The sequence below is a fragment of the Monodelphis domestica genome, chromosome 7 (genome assembly GCF_027887165.1).
Source record: "Monodelphis domestica isolate mMonDom1 chromosome 7, mMonDom1.pri, whole genome shotgun sequence".
NCBI classification, from domain to species: domain Eukaryota; kingdom Metazoa; phylum Chordata; class Mammalia; order Didelphimorphia; family Didelphidae; genus Monodelphis; species Monodelphis domestica.
The window spans coordinates 99,815,248-99,834,091 of NC_077233.1; the positions used below are offsets into that span (position 1 = coordinate 99,815,248).

The 18,844-nt window shown below is 40.6% G+C and overlaps 1 protein-coding gene across 3 annotated transcripts in view; it reads left to right on the forward strand.

The window, feature by feature from the left end:
• FGD3 (FYVE, RhoGEF and PH domain containing 3) overlaps window positions 1-18,844 on the forward strand; it is a 217,454-nt gene that overhangs the window by 54,871 nt on the left and 143,739 nt on the right. Inside the window, exon 1 of one of the 3 annotated variants that reach the window (XM_056805262.1) lies at window positions 10,439-10,701. The exons of 1 other annotated variant lie outside the window; for it this stretch is intronic. The gene's annotated coding sequence lies outside the window, so the exon portion shown is untranslated. Of the gene's footprint in view, window positions 1-10,438; window positions 10,702-13,952; window positions 14,019-18,844 lie in introns of those variants that run through there. One more of the 3 variants, XM_056805264.1, reaches the window with a different exon arrangement.

Below are 18,844 nucleotides of genomic sequence, written 5' to 3' on the forward strand. Positions count from 1 at the left end.
CAGCCAAAATCTTCATGCAATCTTAGGTTCTATTAATGGAAGCAAAATGTCCAGGAGAGGGGAGATGATTGTTTCATTCCATTCTGTCCTGGTTGGAACATCTCTATAGTATAGTGTTTAGTTCTAAGCTCCACATTTTAAGACTTTAAAAGACTTTGAAAAATGGGAGAACATCCAGAAGAAAGTCTTCAAATTAGGGAGGACATCAGAGACAATGTCATATAAGGACTGGTTGAAAGAATTGAGGGTATAGCTCAGAAGAGAAGACTTGGGAGGGAACATGATATCTCTCTTCAGGTATTTGAAAGGACTAGTCTGTGGGTAAGGAAGGGAGAGAGGAAACAAGTATTAAGTGCTTATTATTTGCCAGGCAGTATGCCTTATAAGCACTTTATAAATATTATTTCATTTGATTCTCACAACAATCCTAGGAAGTAAGATAGTATAATTATCCCCATTTTATAACTGAGGAAATTTAGGCAAACAGAGGTTAAGTGGCAGATTCACTATGTGCTACTTAATGTCTAAGGCCAGTCTTGAACTCAGAATTTGAACTTCCTTCCTCAGACTCAGAATTCTATCCGTTGTACTTTCTCGTTGGATAAATGGTTGGACTTGTTTTGTTTGATCCCAGAAGGCAGAACTAGAGGAAGTGGGTAAAATTGTAGAGAGGAAGATTTAAGTTTGATGTAAGGAAGAACTTTCTAATTATTGCAGTTGTCTAAAAGTAAAAAAAACCAGGAGGTCCTGGTTCCCTACTCACTAGAGCTAAGCAAAGACTGGATGATCTCTGGTGAAGTTTGTTATATGGGGTTGACCAGATGGTCTCTGACATTCCTGCCAATTCTTAGATCTTGTGATACTATGACTTGTTTTACAGCTTTGCAAACAATAGATTTTTAAAAAATGAAATGTTTTATTAGAACTTCAATATCACCCTATGAATACAACCAATTATATTTGCTTAGCAACTATTTCCATTTGAGTTCATTAATTTCAACAGAAAGTAGGAGAACCTTTTTCTAGTTACTCCTTTTTATTTCTAGTTACTCCTTTTTATTCTTTGTCCATTCATTCCAGATCCTTTTTCCTTTTAGGTGGTCCTAATTAGTAGGTTCTGTACTCTGATCTGCTTCTGTTGTTGTTTTTTTCCTTTTGCACTATTTCATAGAGGCCTTTTGCTGATTCCTTTGTACACCTCATATATGTCAGTCTTAATTTAGCATAGATTCTTTAGAAAGACCATGGGAAATAAAGGTTTTTTCTCAGACTGTGATTTGGCTTGCTATCTGAGTGAATTTTCCGAGACCAATACTAAGATCAAGTCATGCTCTGAAAGCAGACAGGGTTACAGCTCCCTAGCACAGAGAAATAAATGAATTTACCTCAACCAATGTGAAACAATTTCTGACCCTTCAGGAGACATTCTGGGAAATGATATCTCTGTTACCAGGTTATAGATGAGTTTATGGTGTGTGTTTGAAAATGAAGGTGAAAAATGCTTTTTTTATGGTCTTTGTTTTGAACCCATAAAAACTAAAACCTCAAAAGTTTCAGTTTCATATACAATGAGCAAAGTGTCATATCCTGGTTTAAAGAACACCCAGAATTTTCAAAGACATTGAGAAACCTTTCAGGATGCAGACCCGCTCTTATAGTAAAATATTTAGTTGAGCTGCACTGTAGATATTGTAGAAATAGATAGCTCAAAATACTTTTTCACTCCCATCTTTTCAGAATCTTCTCTTGAGCTTTTATGGAACTCATGGAAAAAGCCCGAGGTGAAGAGTCAGGATTTGGGGTCTACAAACTCCTGGCTTCTAACTTGCTTTGTGTCCTTGGAGCTTCTTTCTCCTCTCAGAATCAGTCTCTGAATTAATTCCTTCCATTCCTAAGGTAGGGACTATACTAGACGATCTCCCAGGTTCTTTCCGACACTGACATGCCTAGGTGATTAGAAGGGCTCACATCTCTTCTCTGAAATAGATAAGTTTGTAATCTAAAACATTATCTGTGGGAAAACTGAATTTCTACCTCTAAGGATCTCATGTTGCTTCTTTGGTCTCCCAAGCAAAGATAGCCCAGTGGGAAGCAAGTTGTGATAAGATTAAAAAGATTCTTGAGCTAATCTTAACCCAACCTTCTGCTCATCATTGACTCTATTTTATTCAATGATATTTTTGCTGAATATTAGATAACATGTACAGCAATATACAAAGCTTAAAGTACCTTACACATGCTAGTTACTAGCATTATAGACTCTTCTAAAGAACCATCAGACTAAACTATGAACTTCCCTATGGCAAAGACTGTCATTGTTTAAAAAAAAAATTTCAAATCCAAGAGAGCCTTGCACGCAGTAGGTAACTTAACAGATGTTTATTGAAAGTAGAATGGATGAATAAATAAAACCATTTCTTTCCCTTACAGAGCATATAGTCCTACCAAGGAGACAAGATACAAGCATATGGAGTTTTAAAATGAGAAATCAGTCATTCAGTTGCATTTATTAAATTCTTGTGACATGCCAGGTGCCATGTTTACATGCTAGACACTAGTGATAGCGTAGAATAGTAGAAAGGGAACTGCATTTAAGGGTCAGAGGATACAAGTTCAAAAATCCCTGTCTTCTTTCTATGTGATTTTGGATAAGTCATTGAACCTTCCTGAGTGCTTGATGACTTCTAAGGACTCTTCTCATGTCCTGTGGGCCTGTAAAATATACAATTAAGTGCTAAACTGGGTGGTGCAGACAATGTATGATCAGAGGTAGGGCCACCTAAAGAATGGAAGAATTGGTATAATTTTTTTTTTTACAGTTGCCAATGTCTACACTTAATCTTATCACTTAAATTCAGTGTCCTCTGTTGCCCTCAAAGTTGTAGGCACCCTCAGACATCAGGGGCTAGTGAGGCCAAAGAGCTGCAGAAGCTAGGACAGAAACTTAGGCCAGGAGGAGATCTAGGGAGCTGGGGCTGGCCATCAGGGTATTGTCTTCAGGCCATCCCTCCTGGAGTTTCTTTCTTTTGAACTCATACACTCAACTTTCACTAATTGCATTCCTAAAGCTGTTGGACTGTATTTTTCCTATGTTGCCACTGTTGTGTTCCAAAGCTCCAAAGGTTTCTGATGCCCCCAAGCCTTCTGATCTAATCTTGGATCTAGGCATGACCTAGGTAGGGTTTTCAAGAGGACTTTATTTGCCCTTAAAGAGAAAAGATTAAGAACAAATTTACCAAGCACTCAAGGGTTACACTCTGGAGCTTTGAATTCTTATCTTGTGATTCCTGATCAAAGAGGCCGATAACAGTATATAGGAGCACAGATAGGGCTCCTTGAGACTTAAGATCTAGCTGGAAGCCCTTATTGTACAGAGGGAGAAACTGAGGCAGAGAAGGGTTACATGAGTAGCAGAGCTGGCAATCAAACCCAGATCTTCTGATTCTCAGTTCAGTGAGTGATCTTTCAGTTTCTTGGATTAACTAGCCATGTTCCTATTCACGTGATCCCTCTCCTTACCTCCTTCACATGGTCCTGCCACACATCCTTTGGAAAAAAATCATGCTCGTGTGCTTCCTCAGCTTCACTTCAGCCTAACTCTTGGTCTTCCCCTTCTTCAAGGTTGTACCCTTCTAACTTCTACCAAATTTGGGGATCAGCTTTGAGCCAAGCACCATTAGTTCTCTGCACTAGGAAGGTTCTTATCTCAAGTCTATATGAGACAATTGTAAGCAGCTTCCCATGAATAGTAGGGAAGGATGGCTTACTCATATTTTGTGATTCCTGAAGTCAGACCTAAAGGCTTTCTAATTCCCAGGAGACTAGCGTCCCTGCCTCTCTCTAGGGTCCTGGCCCAAACTTCAAGATTTTTTTTTTCCTTTGGATAAGAACAGAAATGTAGTTATCCATGAAACCAAGGCCAGATCCCATGAGCATCAATTGTTCCATTTTATTCCCATACTATGTAGGGTCAACATTTGCAGTCAGCTAACCTAAATATTAATTCTGACTCTCCTATTTATTACTTGTGTGTCTTTAAGTAAGCCATTTTAATCTCTGGGCCTCAGTTTCCTCATCTACAAAATAACTAGGTTGTACTAGAAGGTCTCCAAGCTCTCAACTGTGTTTTTCTATAGACTATGTCCGGAGTCTTAGCTTAGGGGACAATGGTCAGAAAGTGTGCATACGTCAGGGCAAATTCATTGGCCATCTGTGGGGAAACATCTCAAGAGCTCTTTTTACTAATGGGGGAATTCTCAGTATGTTTGTGTTTCTAGAACAGAAGCACAAACACACACACAAAGATGGCACATGATTATGAGTCTATGGTGTTGGGAAGAAGAGCCATGCTTTTACATAAAAGGAAATGTGGTTGTAATCTTGGCTTTGTCACTGACTTCTTGTGTGGTCTGGGCTAAATCCCTTCCCCACTCTGGGTTTGGGCTTGGTTTAGGGGATCTTGAAGGTCCTTTTTAATCTTGACCTTCTATGTTGCAACACATGGAGCAAATAGAAAAGCAGAGAGGGCTTCATGTAGTGGAGAACAAAGAGCACTTGACCAGAGAAAACCCGCTCTGCCAGCTCCTAATTATCTGACCTAGAACAAGTCACAACCTTTCCCATTCTTGGTTTCCCCATCCATAAAACAGGGAATCTTCTCTGCCTACCTCCCGGGACTGTCTAGAGGTGAAAATACCAGGGTGGATTTCATTTAGTTAAACAAACATTTTACCAATAAGCACGTATTTGTAAAGTGCTTTCTAAATAAAAGCTGCTATTATTCCTTGTGTTAGGCTGTGGTATGAGTGTGGATTGTCAGCAACATGTACCATTATTGTCATTATTGGAGAAGTGATTCCAGATTGTTATCAGTCAGGGTTGTCAGATGGGAAACATTCCCATAACAGCTGTGCTTTGTGGACTTCACAATATTTTGATGGCTTTTTTGGTATTTTAAATACAAATTTACCGTATGATTATTAATGAATCATCTGTCCCAGTTGAAGTGGAGTTGGTGGGGAGGCAGAGGGACTTATTTAGATATTTGAAGGGATCCTTGAGCCATTTGGCATGGACATTCCTTCCTCCAGTGCAGATTATAATGTAATTCACATTTTCTCAAACTCAGACTCATTTCCCCATACATCCTCTATAAAACCTTCAGCTGGGTAGCTCAGTGGATTGAGAGCCAGGCCTAGAGATGGGAGGTCCTAGGTTCAAATGTGGCCTTAGACACTTTCTGGCTGTGTGACCCTGGGCAAGTCACTTAACCTCAATTGCCTAGCCCTCACCACTCTTCTGCCTTGGAACCAATACACAGCATTGATCCCAAGACAGAAGGTAAGGGTTTAAAATAAATTAAAAAACAAACCCTTCATCCAGTACATAGGAAAACTCTCTTCTGATTCTTAGAGTATCTTAGAGGTGCCCACAATGCTATCTGTTATATCCCATTCTTTTTGCTTGACTGTCTCACTTTTTCTGGTATTATTATAGGTTGATAAGATGTAGAACCTTAGGAAACATAATAATAGTTCAGTCCCTTCACTTTATATGTGAGGAAACTGAGGCCTGGCAAGTTCATGTGATTTGCCCATAGTTCACATAGGTAGTATCAGAGCCAAGTTTGGGATCTGGGCCTTTAGGACGTACACTGCGTGTATTTTTAACAGTAAGAATATGCTTTTGATTTAATGCTCGAAAAGGTTCTGTGGGCAGAAGAGGAAAATTAACTTTCTCCTTAGATAACTTTTGAGATTATGCGTAAAGGAACCAGACAATAAAGCAACAGCAATACATATCTATCTATCCAAAATGACCCAGCCACTGAAGTCATATGTGAAAATAAATGCGAAACAAAAACTGAGAGGAAAAAAAAAGGCAAGTTTGGGATTCAGGTCTTCAGAACCGGCGCTGTTTGTTTTCTCTCCTTGATGATTTAGAGGGCTCAGAACTTTCCAGGCAACCCCACCTTTTCCATCAGTAGCTCTGCTTAGTTTCCATCCATGAATGTTATGCCCTGAACATCATGCTCCCACGCTGGAGTTGCCCCTTCCGGCTTCTTTTTGTGTATTGTCATCTCCCCGGAGACTGCAAGCTCTGTGAGGGCAGGGACTGCCTTTCTTTTTCTTATTTGTATCCTCAAGGCTGAGCACAATGCCTGGCACATAGTAGGCACTTCATAAATGTTTATTGAATTTCATAAAGAGGCACACACATATGTGTATTGTTATCTGTTATGATATGTTTGGTTGTATCAGAATATGGAATGCCAACAACATGTACTATTATTGTTGAGTTTAGATAAATGATTCTGGATTACATATACACACATGTGTGACACTGTCATGTATGTAACAATAATAGTACATGCTGTTGACAAGTCATACTTACAGCACAGCCCAACATATAAAAGACATTACTACATGCACATATACATGTACATGTATATATATATACATTCCATTTATATACATTTAAGATAGGTATGTATAAAAATATATGTATACCCCTCCACATATTTTTATTTTATTTTTAAAACCCTTGTCTTCTGTCTTGGAACTGGTTCCAAGGCAAAAGAGTGGTAAGGGCTAGGCAATGGGGGTTAAGTGACTTGTCCAGGGTTACACAGCTAGGAAGTGTCTGAGGTTATATTTGAACCCAGGACCTCCTGTCTCTAGGCCTGGCTCTCAATCCACTGAGCTACCCAGATGCCACCCCCCCATTATTTTTTAATTTAACGATGTGTATTCATGTTCTCCCTTTTCACTCAGTCCCAGTGGAATGTTAGCCTCTTAGGGGCAGGGACTGGTTTCATTTTTCTTTGTGTGACAGTACAGCCTCTGGTTCAGAGTAGACACTTAACAAAAATATGTTGAACAAATGAGTGGTGTACAAATCAGGGAAGACTTGGGTTCAAGTCCCTGATCAAGTCAGTTTTCCTGAGCTTTTATTGCTCATCTAGCATTTCTTCCAGTGATTTCTTGTTGGACATCCTATGCTCTCTGGCCTCACTCTTCCCAAGCAAAGATGCTCTAAGTATTCTAGAAATATTTCTGAGGAGCTGAGGCACCTCTGCTCTTATTGCTATTGGTGAAGCCTCCATTCTAAGAGGGTGAATTGCCCCCCTTTCTTAGTAATCAATGATTAGTATTCCAATTCCACTTAATCAATTGCGATCAATTGGCATTTACAAGGGGATGTTAACTTTGAGGATGCAGAAAGAAAGGAAGTCTAGATCTCTTAGGTCATTCTCCCTCCCCCCAACATCTGTTGGCAGGCTCTTCCTCTACCACCTCCAGGCAGAGTGGGCTTACATTTAGCACAGCTCCTACGTGACATCCGTCCCACCAAGATTATATCCAAATGCATCCTCATCTCAGCTATGACTGGCCTAGATCTTAAAGACCACTCTTTGCTTTTTGGGGTATTGATATTGGACCGACTACACAACCCTCATGGTCTTGACTCCCAGATTCCCTCATTGCTCACTCTCCTGACCTTTTGTAACTCCGGCTTCTAACTTCTTTTACCCAAAAGAAAAGAGCAAACCTCAAAGGAGACAACAAACCTAGGCCCATATTTGTCATCCTTGGAGGGAGAGGGCCAGAGCCCTCATCTCTTAGGGTAGCATTTCCCACTGGACTACATCAATAAAGAAGTCACACCAGGCAAAGAGGAAAAGGATGGAGGCCAAGGTTGACTAAGGCCTAGGGCTTTTGAATGGCCTTCTTCACCCTTCCCTCCCATACAGAACATCTCTCCAACGTCTCTCCAAGGTATTTCCATTGCACTTCATGAAGCTCTCCCAGGAGCAGGCTCCCTAGACTCCTCTATGTGGAGAATTGCATCAGCAGCACTTCCTGCTTGTAGGTCCTACCTCCTTGGCTGGCCCTCTGAAGCATTATGGTGCCTCCTTGAAGCAGGTTTGTGGGGCTGTGTGTGCATTTCAGGAAAGAGAAATGCTAGGTTGTTGAATTCAGTTGCCAGTTCCTTCTCACTTTCTTTGTGGCCCCAAGCTGCTTTTCTATTATTTTCTGACCTTCACTTAATAGCTTTGATGATTATACTCTATAGTAAAATTTGAGATCTGGAAGTATGCTATTCCTACTTTTTTCCCCTTTATAGTTTTTAGATTATCAGCTTTTTATTCCTCCATTTGAATTTTGTTATTATTTTATCTAGCTCTATAAAATTTCCCTTTGGTTGTTTGGTATAGCTGCAGATCTGTAAATTAGTTGAAGTAGTATCATTGCTTTTTATTATATTACATGGCCCAGCTGTGAGCACTAACTATCCTTCCAGTTATTTCTCTCCTTTCTTTTTTTAAACCCTTCCCTTCCCTCTTAGAATCAAAACTGTATATTGGTTCCAAGGCAAAAGAGAGGTAAGGGCTGGGCAATGGGGGTTAAGTGACTTGCTCAGGGTCACACAGCTAAGAAGTGTTTGAGGCCAGATTTGAACCTAGGACCTCTCATCTCTAGGCCTGGCTCTCAATCCACAGAGCCACCCAGACGCCCCCTTATTTATTTTTTTAAAGAGTATTTTAAGAGTGCTAGGCTTGGAGTTGGGAGGACCTGGGTTCAAATTTGGCCCCAGATACTTCCTAGTTGTGTGACCCCAATTTCCTGCCCCTTAACACTCTTCTGCCTTGGAACCGATATTTAATATCAATTCTAGGACAGATGGTAAGGGTTAAAATATATATGTATATGTATATATATATACACACACATTTATATTACAGTTTTTTAAACACATTTTCCCCCAATTTTTAAAATATTTTTCAGTTACACACAGAAACAATTTTTGACAATTTTTTTTAGCATTTTAGAATTCAGATTTTCTCTCTCACTCCTCGAGCTGGTGAATAGTCTGATGTAGGTCATACCTATACTTTCATGTCATATGTATTTCCATACTGCTCATGTCATGATAGAAGCCACGTATCACACACAGAATAAAAACCCCAGGAAGGAAACATGGGGGAAGATGATGTACTTCCATCTGCCCTCAGGCTCCTACCAGTTTGTGTAAGGATCTCCCGTAGCCATTTTATGGATTTTGTGGTTATTTTCTTTGGGACGTGCCTTTTTGTTATTTCCTCCTGGATCATGCTATTAATATCAAGAAATGCATATGGTACACAGGTAGATATTGCTGCTATGCTGGTGATATTGTTCATTCATCAACAAGTGTTTATTAAGTATTAGTGCTTTCACACAGCAAATGATGGCTACATAAAAAGCAACTTGGTGAAAAGAGCGTGCATTCTCCAAAATCTAACCACCAGAAGGTGTGTTCAGAGTGGTATTTGACTGAGTGTACTGGTCTGTTGGCAGGTGGCACTGTGTAAGAATGCTGGACCAGGATTTAGAGCTGGGTTCGAATCCAGGTTCATCCATCAGTAGGGTGTGTGATTTTGGGTAACTTACTTCATCTCTCTGGGTCCCAGTTTTAATTCACTTCAATTTGATAAGCAGTTCTACTGTGCTAAGTTCTGGGCAAAGACAAAAGGAGGAGATGGTCCTTGCCCTCAAGGAGCATATAGTCTATTGGGAGAAAATTGCAGTCAGATAAGTGACATAAAATATCTATGTCGTAAAGGCAGAGAAATTCTGAGGGAGGAGGATGTGATCAGGAAAGGCCTCCTGGGATGGCTGCACTGGAGCTGAGTCTCCAAGGAAGCTTAAGATTCTAGGAGGGAAGTACACCTCCCAGCCCCAAGAGCAGGCTGATCTCCCACCCTTAAAATCCCAGTAGTGATTCCTCCAAGGAGACAAAACTGTAGCCATGCTTTCCTTCAAAGGGCTTACAGTCAGCAGGGAACCAAGAACGTCCAAACAAAGACATTTGAAAAGAAATATCAGAAATAGTCATTGTAGTGAGGTGAGACTTTGCAGCTCAGGTAAGTGACTTCCAAAAGGCTTCTTCCCTATGAGGCCCCAAATTTTAAAGACTGTGGCGCCGGCCCTCAGGAACTTTTCAAAGCTCTCTAGACTAGAAGGATTCAATAGATAACAAATGAGTAGAAAAGTGAAGGAGCTGGGGTCCTGACTTCTCTGTAATGGTCATAAAGACAGCCCCGTTCCCACCCTGCTCTCCTCCCCTCCATGGGCTACCCGCTCCACTCTCCCTAAGCCTGCCCTGATTCTGAAACCTCGTTTCCCCTCTCAAACTCCTCCTTTACGGCTGCAGCCTTTGCCATCCAACCAGTCCCCCTCCCCTCCCTCCTTTCCCCTCCCCATATTTATTTCCATGGTAACCATTCTAAGGCATTCTGCTGGCAGAAAACTACTTTCCCTCTTTCATCATGCAAGCTGGCTTTGTCAGGGGCTTAGTGTTTTCCTACAGCTGTGAATGAACCCCCCACCCCCACCCCCACCCCCAAAAAAAAGAGGAAAGAAAGAGAGGAGCCACATTTGGACGGATAGTTACTCTTTAAGAGCCCCTCAACCAGGAAGAGCAGAACAACCTTCAAGTGACCTGTTTCCCCCCTCACACGGCTGAGGGAGGGTAGGGGGGAACCACCAGCCCAGCTTCATTAATTGATTAATTGGTTGACTGAGTGAGGGCTGGTGGGAGTGGTATCCGAATTATCATTTTGTGAAGTGAACCTAGGGGAGGAGGCCCCTCCATGACTCGTTGCAAGGGGGCCAGTGGGCAGATGGCTGGTTGGGCTCCGAAGCCTCCGGCTCCCCGGTAAGCAGGCTCTCGCCTTCTTGTTGATTCGCTGTTCTCGCTCCAGGTGTATGGCAAGAAACGGTGCTTCCAGAGGCCTAGTGGCATTAGCCAGGGCTTGGGGCTTCTACAGCCAAGCCAGAAGGTGCATCGGATTAGTCTTTCCTGGGGGGCGTGGGTCTGTGCATGCCATGGATGTGTGATGTTGTAGGATTAACTGAGCGGGGGGGGGGGGGGGGGTGTTTAACATGGGCTTTAAGGTGTGTGTGTGTGTGAGTGTGTTCATGTTCCCCCCTCCCCTTCCCCCTTCTTCTCACTAGGGAAGCTGGCAAGTCACTTGCCTCTTAGAAACTTGGCCGCTCTCTTTTGCTTTTTTTGAATGAGACTTTGTTCCCCACACGTGGGTGAGTCTTTACTGCTAGATCCCAGCCAGCTCAAGGTGGTGCTTCCTTGAAGGGGGTTTGTGGGACTGTATTTGTGCATTTCAGGAAAAGGGAAAGTGTGTGGGGATGTGTTTGTGTATTTCAGGAAAAGGGAAAGTGTAGGGGGGGAGCTGTTTGTGTATTTCAGGAAAAGAGAAAGTGTAAGGGGCTGTTTGTGTATTTCAGGAAAAGAGAAAGTGTAAGGGGCTGTTTGTGTATTTCAGGAAAAGAGAAAGTGTAAGGGGCTGTTTGTGTATTTCAGGAAAGGGGAAAGCTTGCCTTCTAAGGAGTGAATGTAAGGAGAAAGGTATAGGGGTGGTGGTGATACTAAGCCTTCTTCCAGTGGACATAATTTCTTTCTTATCTCAGGGCGTGTGTGTCTGGGTGAAGAACGGTAAAGTGTAAGGGATTCTCAGCATTTGATTTTTGTTGATGTTTTGGAAAAAATATTCTAGCGGCGGATTGATTCTAATTGGATAATTTGGAGGCCTTGAATGATTGATATAGCATCATCAACTTGACAGTGTACACATTTATTTTGTCTATTGTCTTGTCCTATAGTAGTTTATTTTTAGCCTTTAAACACACACACACATTTCTTTTCTAGTGGGTGGGTAAGGAAAAATTAGATCGTGTGCTTTAAAAAATCTGTTCTCAAATGCCACTGCCTGTGAGGTTGCCATGACAACAGGGACCCTGTCTCAGATGTCTCAGAGCCTTTTTCATGTGTTAGGTTACTAGTGCCTCTAAATATTTTCCTCTAATAAGAGAGAAAATAAAATCAGGGAGTCATGAGTACTTTGCTGAATCTGAGCGGGAGGTTCATTAAGGGTGAGGGACTCATTAAGAAAATTCAGCTCTTTGAATAAATTATAGACTAAGGGACTTAATCTTTTTTTTTTTTGAGCCCATGAAACATTGCTACAGACTGTTGGATTTGGGAAGGACCTTAGAGGTCATCTAAATTGAGTTCAACCACCTCATTTTACAAAGGAGAAAATTGAGATTCAGCTAGGGGAAGAGACTTGTCCAAGGTCACACGATGACTTAGTAACAACCACGATTATTACTGAACTTGGGAGTGTAGATTTAAAATTGGAAAGGACTTCAGATGCTGTCTGGCTCAATCCCCACTCCCTCATTTTATGGATAAGAAAATGAAGTTAATGCCTGCATATAGTAAGCATTTAATAAATGTTTAATTGATTGTAAAAGACAGGATTTAAACCTAGATCCTCTAACTCCAGAGTTGGTTCTGTTTACCCTGTACCACATTTCCAGTCACTTAAAAAAAAAAGGCAACAAGCAACCTCCCTCCCCCCAAGCTGATGTAGTGGGTGAAATGATTATTTGGGAGGCCTAATGTTCTCTGGCACCAGTCTGGCAAGATTTACTATCATTTTCATAACAAAGACTCCTTGGCTGAGCTTGATATTTGAGAGTCAATGCAATGCAATGGGGATCAAAATCTGGAATCGGGAATTAAGTTCAGTGAAGATGCAAGCTTTGAGACTATGGGCAAGTCACTTAACTTGTAGGGATATTAATTTTCACACTTTCAAATTGAGGATAATAACATTTGCATTATTTACTTAACAAAGATATGTGAGGAAAGTGATTTAGAAGTCTTTTGAGATTCGCAATTTTTGGTTTACATTGTTCTATAAACAGTTTTTAAGGAGTGGATTTGATTTTGAGTCCTAAAAACATTTATTAAGGACCCAGAAAGACACATATACAGATATGTCCAATTTACAGCATGTACACATGTTTCTATGTAAATGCATATATACAAATATATGCATTTATGTGTATATAAAATACACATACAATCTATATATGCATACATCTGCACATATATTTAGCTTTTTATTTAAGAAACATGACACAATATGTGGGTGTCCCAGATATCTTAGGCTATTAGATAAACTAAATAAACTCTTAATAAATTAAGTTCATATGGAAAAAATCTAGTAGGAGGTGGTGGTATTGCTGAAAATTTGGAGTCCAATGCTTTTCTTTTTAAGTGCAGCATTATAATGAGTACTTTTACATTTGGTGTATTCATATAGAAAACATATTGGTGAAGGGAAGCCAATGAAGATAGCATGGAACTAGGAGTTAGACAACCTGAGTTTGAATATTGACTCTGCCTTCTCCTTCCTTCCTTCCTTCCTTCCTTCCTTCCTTCCTTCCTTCCTTCCTTCCTTCCTTCCTTCCTTCCTTCCTTCCTTCCTTCCTTCCTTCCTTCCTTCCTTCCTTCCTTCCTTCCTTCCTCCCTCCCTCCCTCCCTCCCTCCCTCCCTCCCTCCCTCCCTCCCTTCCTCCCTCCCGTGTTTGTTCAAAGGCATACGAGCAGTAAAGGCTAGACAATGAAGCTTAAGTGACTTGCTCAGGGTTACACAGCTAGGAAATGTGTGAGGCCAAATTTGAACCCAGTTTCTCCTGTCTTTACTTTCTCTTGTTATTTACTTTCCAAGTGCTCTGGGGCAAATCGGTTAACCTTTAGGGATCTGCCTCATTTGATTTAGAGGATCTTCAAGATCTACCCCTACATTGATAAGGCACAGAAATACTTCACTGTTAATTCTTATTAGCCGGGCTTTAATGAAGCAACAACTTTTAAAAACATGCAAACAAAAAAAACTTACACAGGCTGGAATACCAATTTATTAACAAAATGTATGTTGGGGGGTGGGGAAATGGAGAAGGCAATAGTTTGGGCTCCCCCTAGCCCAGTGGTATCTAAGCTCTCCCTGCCCTATCAACCAATCCGAGCCTCCCTTCATGGTGCTGCCTCCTGATTGGTGGACCCGCTGAGCGGGCCAGCCTATCACTGAACAGAATGTTGCTGAGTGAGCCATGATGTGGAAGGCCAGTTAGGGACAGGAGGGTGTTGGGGTTCAGTACTCCTGAGGTAAGGGTGTAGAGTTGAAATGAAGGAGTGAATCTATTTTTAAATGCTAAAAATGCTTATTAGGGACTCCGGGGGTATATGTTCCTGTTCGTGTACATACACTCACATACATATATACATACACGCTGTCCAGAAGTCTTAGTGCAGTTTTAAGCTTTAATGGCAAATTAAATAAATTTAATAGCAAAATATATAGAGAGATCGTGAGACAGATGCAAACAGAGAGAGACACACACACATACATACCAAAACACAGTAAGAGAAATAGTGAGACAGACATGTAGTGAAAGGGTGAGACATCAGACAATGGGGCACACATAGAAAAGGTGAGAGAAAGAGACAGAGAGAGATGCAGAGACTCAGAGTGAAGCTTAGAGTTTTGGAAACTTTCCTGGGAGGAGGGGAGACTGTGTATATATGTGTGTACCTACATACACACACAACTCACATTTTATCTGTTTTTGTAGTATGACAAGGCTGGCCAATGGCAATACCACAAAAATACTGCCCAATTGTCACTAAAACGTTTTTCGTATAGTGTTGAAAAGGTCACGTAGAGTTGCGAGGGTGCCACTTGTGCAGTTATAACATGGGTGTTTCAATAATATGTATAACCCAGGTCAAATTGTTTGCCATCTCTGGGAAAGAGGAAGGGAGACAATTTGGATCTTATAACTTCAGGAAATTTATGAGGAAAAATGTGATTACATGTAATTGATAAAATAAAATATCTTCAAAAAAAGGGGGGGATGCTTTGGAGTCTAGGCTGATGCTTTCTTGAAGAATTTATTATGTGACTTCTGGCTTCCAGTACGCATATCTCTGGAGGTATAGTCAAGTTTGGATCAGTCAGGTTTCAAGGCCTGGTGCTCTGTGTTTCAGTGAGTGTCATCTGATTGGTTTTGCCAGCTGTATTTTATTCTTCTATTGATTCTTTCAAAGTTGTACTTTATCCATTTGTTGTCACATTTTGTACCATTCTTTTGGATTATTCTTATGAGACCAGTCAGTTGAATGAGTGCCTGGTGATAAGCTCTGGCTTATTTTTATTATTATGGGATAGAAAATAAGGATAAGTTGGTAATTATTTAGCGAGAAAAGTTCCCCATTGGGCAAATTGGATGTTGGAATGTTTTCAGCAGAGCAGCATCAAAATGCATGTGTGCTAAGCAGTTTAAATATTGAAAGCTTGTTTGGTTTGCTATACAAATCAAATAGATTAAACTTGCCCTGTTTGGCTTTAGATTGCAGAACTAGGAGCTTTATATAAGGAAAAGGATTTCCACTAATTAGAGCCTTAAAAGTGCAAGGAGGGGGCAGCTGGGTGCACTCAGTGGATTGAGAGTCAGGCCCAGAGACAGGAAGTTCTAGGTTCAAATGTGGCCTCAGACACTTCCTAGCTGTGTGATCCTGGGCAAGTCACTTAACCTCCATTGCCTAGCCCTTCCCACTCTTCTGCCTTGGAGCCAATACACAATATTGATTCTAAGGTAAGGTAAGGAAGGTTAAGGGTTAAAAAAAAAAGTGCAACAGACTACCTTGAGAGTGAGTTCCCTGGTCTTGCTAGGCTTCATGCAGAAGCTGAATGACCTCTTGAGAAGGATACTGTCTAGTACCACTTGTTCAAATCTGGGGCAGTCTCAGTGACTTTGAAGTTTCTTTTAGCTTTGAGATTTTGTATTACCAGCTGAATTCGAAGAAACATTTACTGAGCACCTGCTGGGACTACAAAGATGGGGAAAAAATTTCACCCTCAAAAATTTTTATTCTATGGAGTCCTTAGGGCTTGATAGAGGATCCTTTTCCAATCTAAAGGTATATCTTTCTAAGGAATTGGAATTGATCCTGTGAGAGGAGCCTGGGGACTTAGGGATGGATTATTTACTCTCCAGTCACCTTTTTAGTATTCCTTGTTGATGAGCAAAAGCGAGCTTGCCATTATAGCATGTCGTTCTATCACCATTTCTAAGATCACAGATTGTTTTACTGATCATTAGATGACTTACTGTGTATGACATTTGTGGATTCACTGGATTTTAGTTTCATCTTATAGATGTAGCTCTTTCGAGCGATGGGTGTTGCTTTGGTACCAGGGTGATAAAGTTACAGGCTGGGCATTTTTCTGGCACTGAGGAGATGACTGAAAAGTCTGAGGTTCAATACAGAAGTTGGATCGCTAGCATCCCCTCCCAGTTTTCAAATGAGGAGATAGAACTACACAGGGGAATTTATTTGTCACATAGTGATTTAGTAGCAGAACTAGATCTATAACCCAAGTATTCCAACTCTCAGAATGCTTTTTATGTCAACTTTACTACCCTTTATGGGATATTTACTCAAAATTAGGCACGGTGAAAAAATGTTGCATTCTTTACATTCAAAATATGAATAGAATCACAGATATTAGAGATGGAGGAGACTCTGGTTTATCATCTGGTCCAGTCCTTGCCTTGAAGTTTGTAAGATGTTATTTACATTTTACTAACAATTCACTGATTGAATTGGAGCCCCCCCCCAAATTGTAACTTGCTCAAGGTCTTACAGCTAATCATTCTATGTATCTCTGCCAGGACAGTGCTCTGTCCATGTAGGGATTTAATCATTATTTGCTGAGGCCTAAGCATTACTTTTGCCTTTTAGGGTCTTATCAATACATTTTTACAAATGAGATCCTTTAAAGGGTTAACTGCCAGCAATGAAAGTGTTCTCTTCTGGGCAAATAACTTTAGAGCTCATCATTCTTAAGGATAGGAGAAAACCAAATGAGCAGCATCAGGTTTCACACGAGATTTGTAACATCTGAAAATATATTATCTCTTATACTTGAACTCATCTGCCAGCTCTGGGTTTATATCTTTACTCTCGATTACAAGTGCTTGTGGCCCTGGAAATGAAAGGGATCTAACTGTAAATGTATGAACAACTCTCAGCAGCTAGAGTCTATGCTCCTCAATTTTTGCTTTTTAACATAACCTCTAACTTGTTATTGTGGTGAAGACAGAAGCACAGAACAGGTTCCAAACAGTAGATTCTCTTGCCTTTTTTTACTGCTAGAATATTACTATTGTCACTAAAGGACTTGGGGGCCAACCTGGGTGGGGGATAGAAAAGAGTTCTTTGAAGGCTGGGATTTTGGGACCTCAAGTCTCTAACTCTCATTTTATAGATGAAGAAACTGAGACTCAGAAGGGTTGTGACTTGTCCAAGGCCACTCATTGGAAAATTACAGTTTGGCATTTGAACACATCTTCCATATCCTAATAACAATAACATCAGCTAACATGTATATAACACTTACAATGTGTCAGGTACTTATGCACAAATCCATTGTTCTATTTAGAGTGTAGAAGCCATTTGACAGGGCATGAGATATAACGAGATTGTGAGCAAGCAATGGGATACATCATTGTTTAATTTGGTGGAAGCTGATTTTTCACATAGAAATACAGGCTTTGCTCACAAGTCATTTGGCTCTTACCTTTTCTTCCAATCTGTCCCCTCTTTTGCCTGTCTCTCAGCTGGTCCCTGAGGAAGATTTCCCTCCCCCCCACCCCCCGGTTCTTAAGATTTATTCTTTTACATTCGAAATGGTTTCTTCACAGTAATAGCCATGACTAGGTAATATTTGTTTTCATAGTCACAGGAATCCCTCAGAATTAGGGTTTCCCTTTCCTGGATATAGTACTTTTACAATTTGTCATTGTGCCACCCTGACCCCATCTAGCTTACTGGGTATAACCACATTCAGTGGAATTAGCAGTTAGCCATCAATCCCTTTTTTTTTCTTCCATAAACGAGAAGGCTAAAGCCCAAAGAGATTATGACTTTTTAAAAGAAAAAATTATTTTTAACATTCTTTTATAATTTTGAATTTCAAATTCTCTCCCTCCTTCACACACTAAGAAGGTAAGCAAATGATATCAATTAAACATGTGAAATCATAACAAAACATTTCTGTATTTGCCATACCGCAAAAAAAAAAAATAAATAAAATAAAGAACATGAGAAAATTATACTTCAGTTTGCACTTGGAGTTTCTCAGTTGTCTCTGGTGGTGGAGAGCATTTTATCATCATGAGGCCTTTGGAATTGTTTTGGATCATTGCATTGGTGAGAGGAGCCAAGTCTTTCACAATTGATTGTCCTTACAACATTATCTTACTATGCACAGTGATCTCCCAGTTCTTCTTACTTTACTTTCATTAGTTCATATAGGTCTTGCCATATTTTTTTCACCATTTCTGATAGTGTATAGTACTCCTTGTGTAAAAAATAGACTCGAATACAGGACTACAATCCCCATGAGCCTTTGCTCCACTTCCCCAGAATGCCTTGTAATCTCACCTGGGCCGAGATCAGAGGTATTTAAGCTGATTCAAAGGCTTTTGAAGGGCTCTTGGCTTTTGGACTTCCGTTTTGGAGCAGATGCGTCTCTTCCGTGATGTGAGGTTATCTGGCCTAGGCCTCTGGCCTAGGCACGTGTTTTTTCTTATTCTGTATTTTCTTTAATCTTTAACCTTTAATAAACCTCTAAAAAATATAATACTCCTTGCAGAGAGAAACTAATTTCTACCTGCCTCAGTCTCCCCATCTCCCCTAAATTTTAACTGTTACACTTGACACTCATATGCCACAACTTGTTCAACCATTCCCCATCTGCTGAGCATCCCTTCAATTTACCATTCGTAGTTCCTCTGGGTCCTTTTGGTTTTCCTTTGACCTCTTTAGGGTACAGACCGAGTAGTGGTATTGCAGGGCCAAAGAGTGTGCACACTTTGGCAGCCCTTTAGGCCTAATTTCAAATTGCTCTCCAGCATGGTTAGACC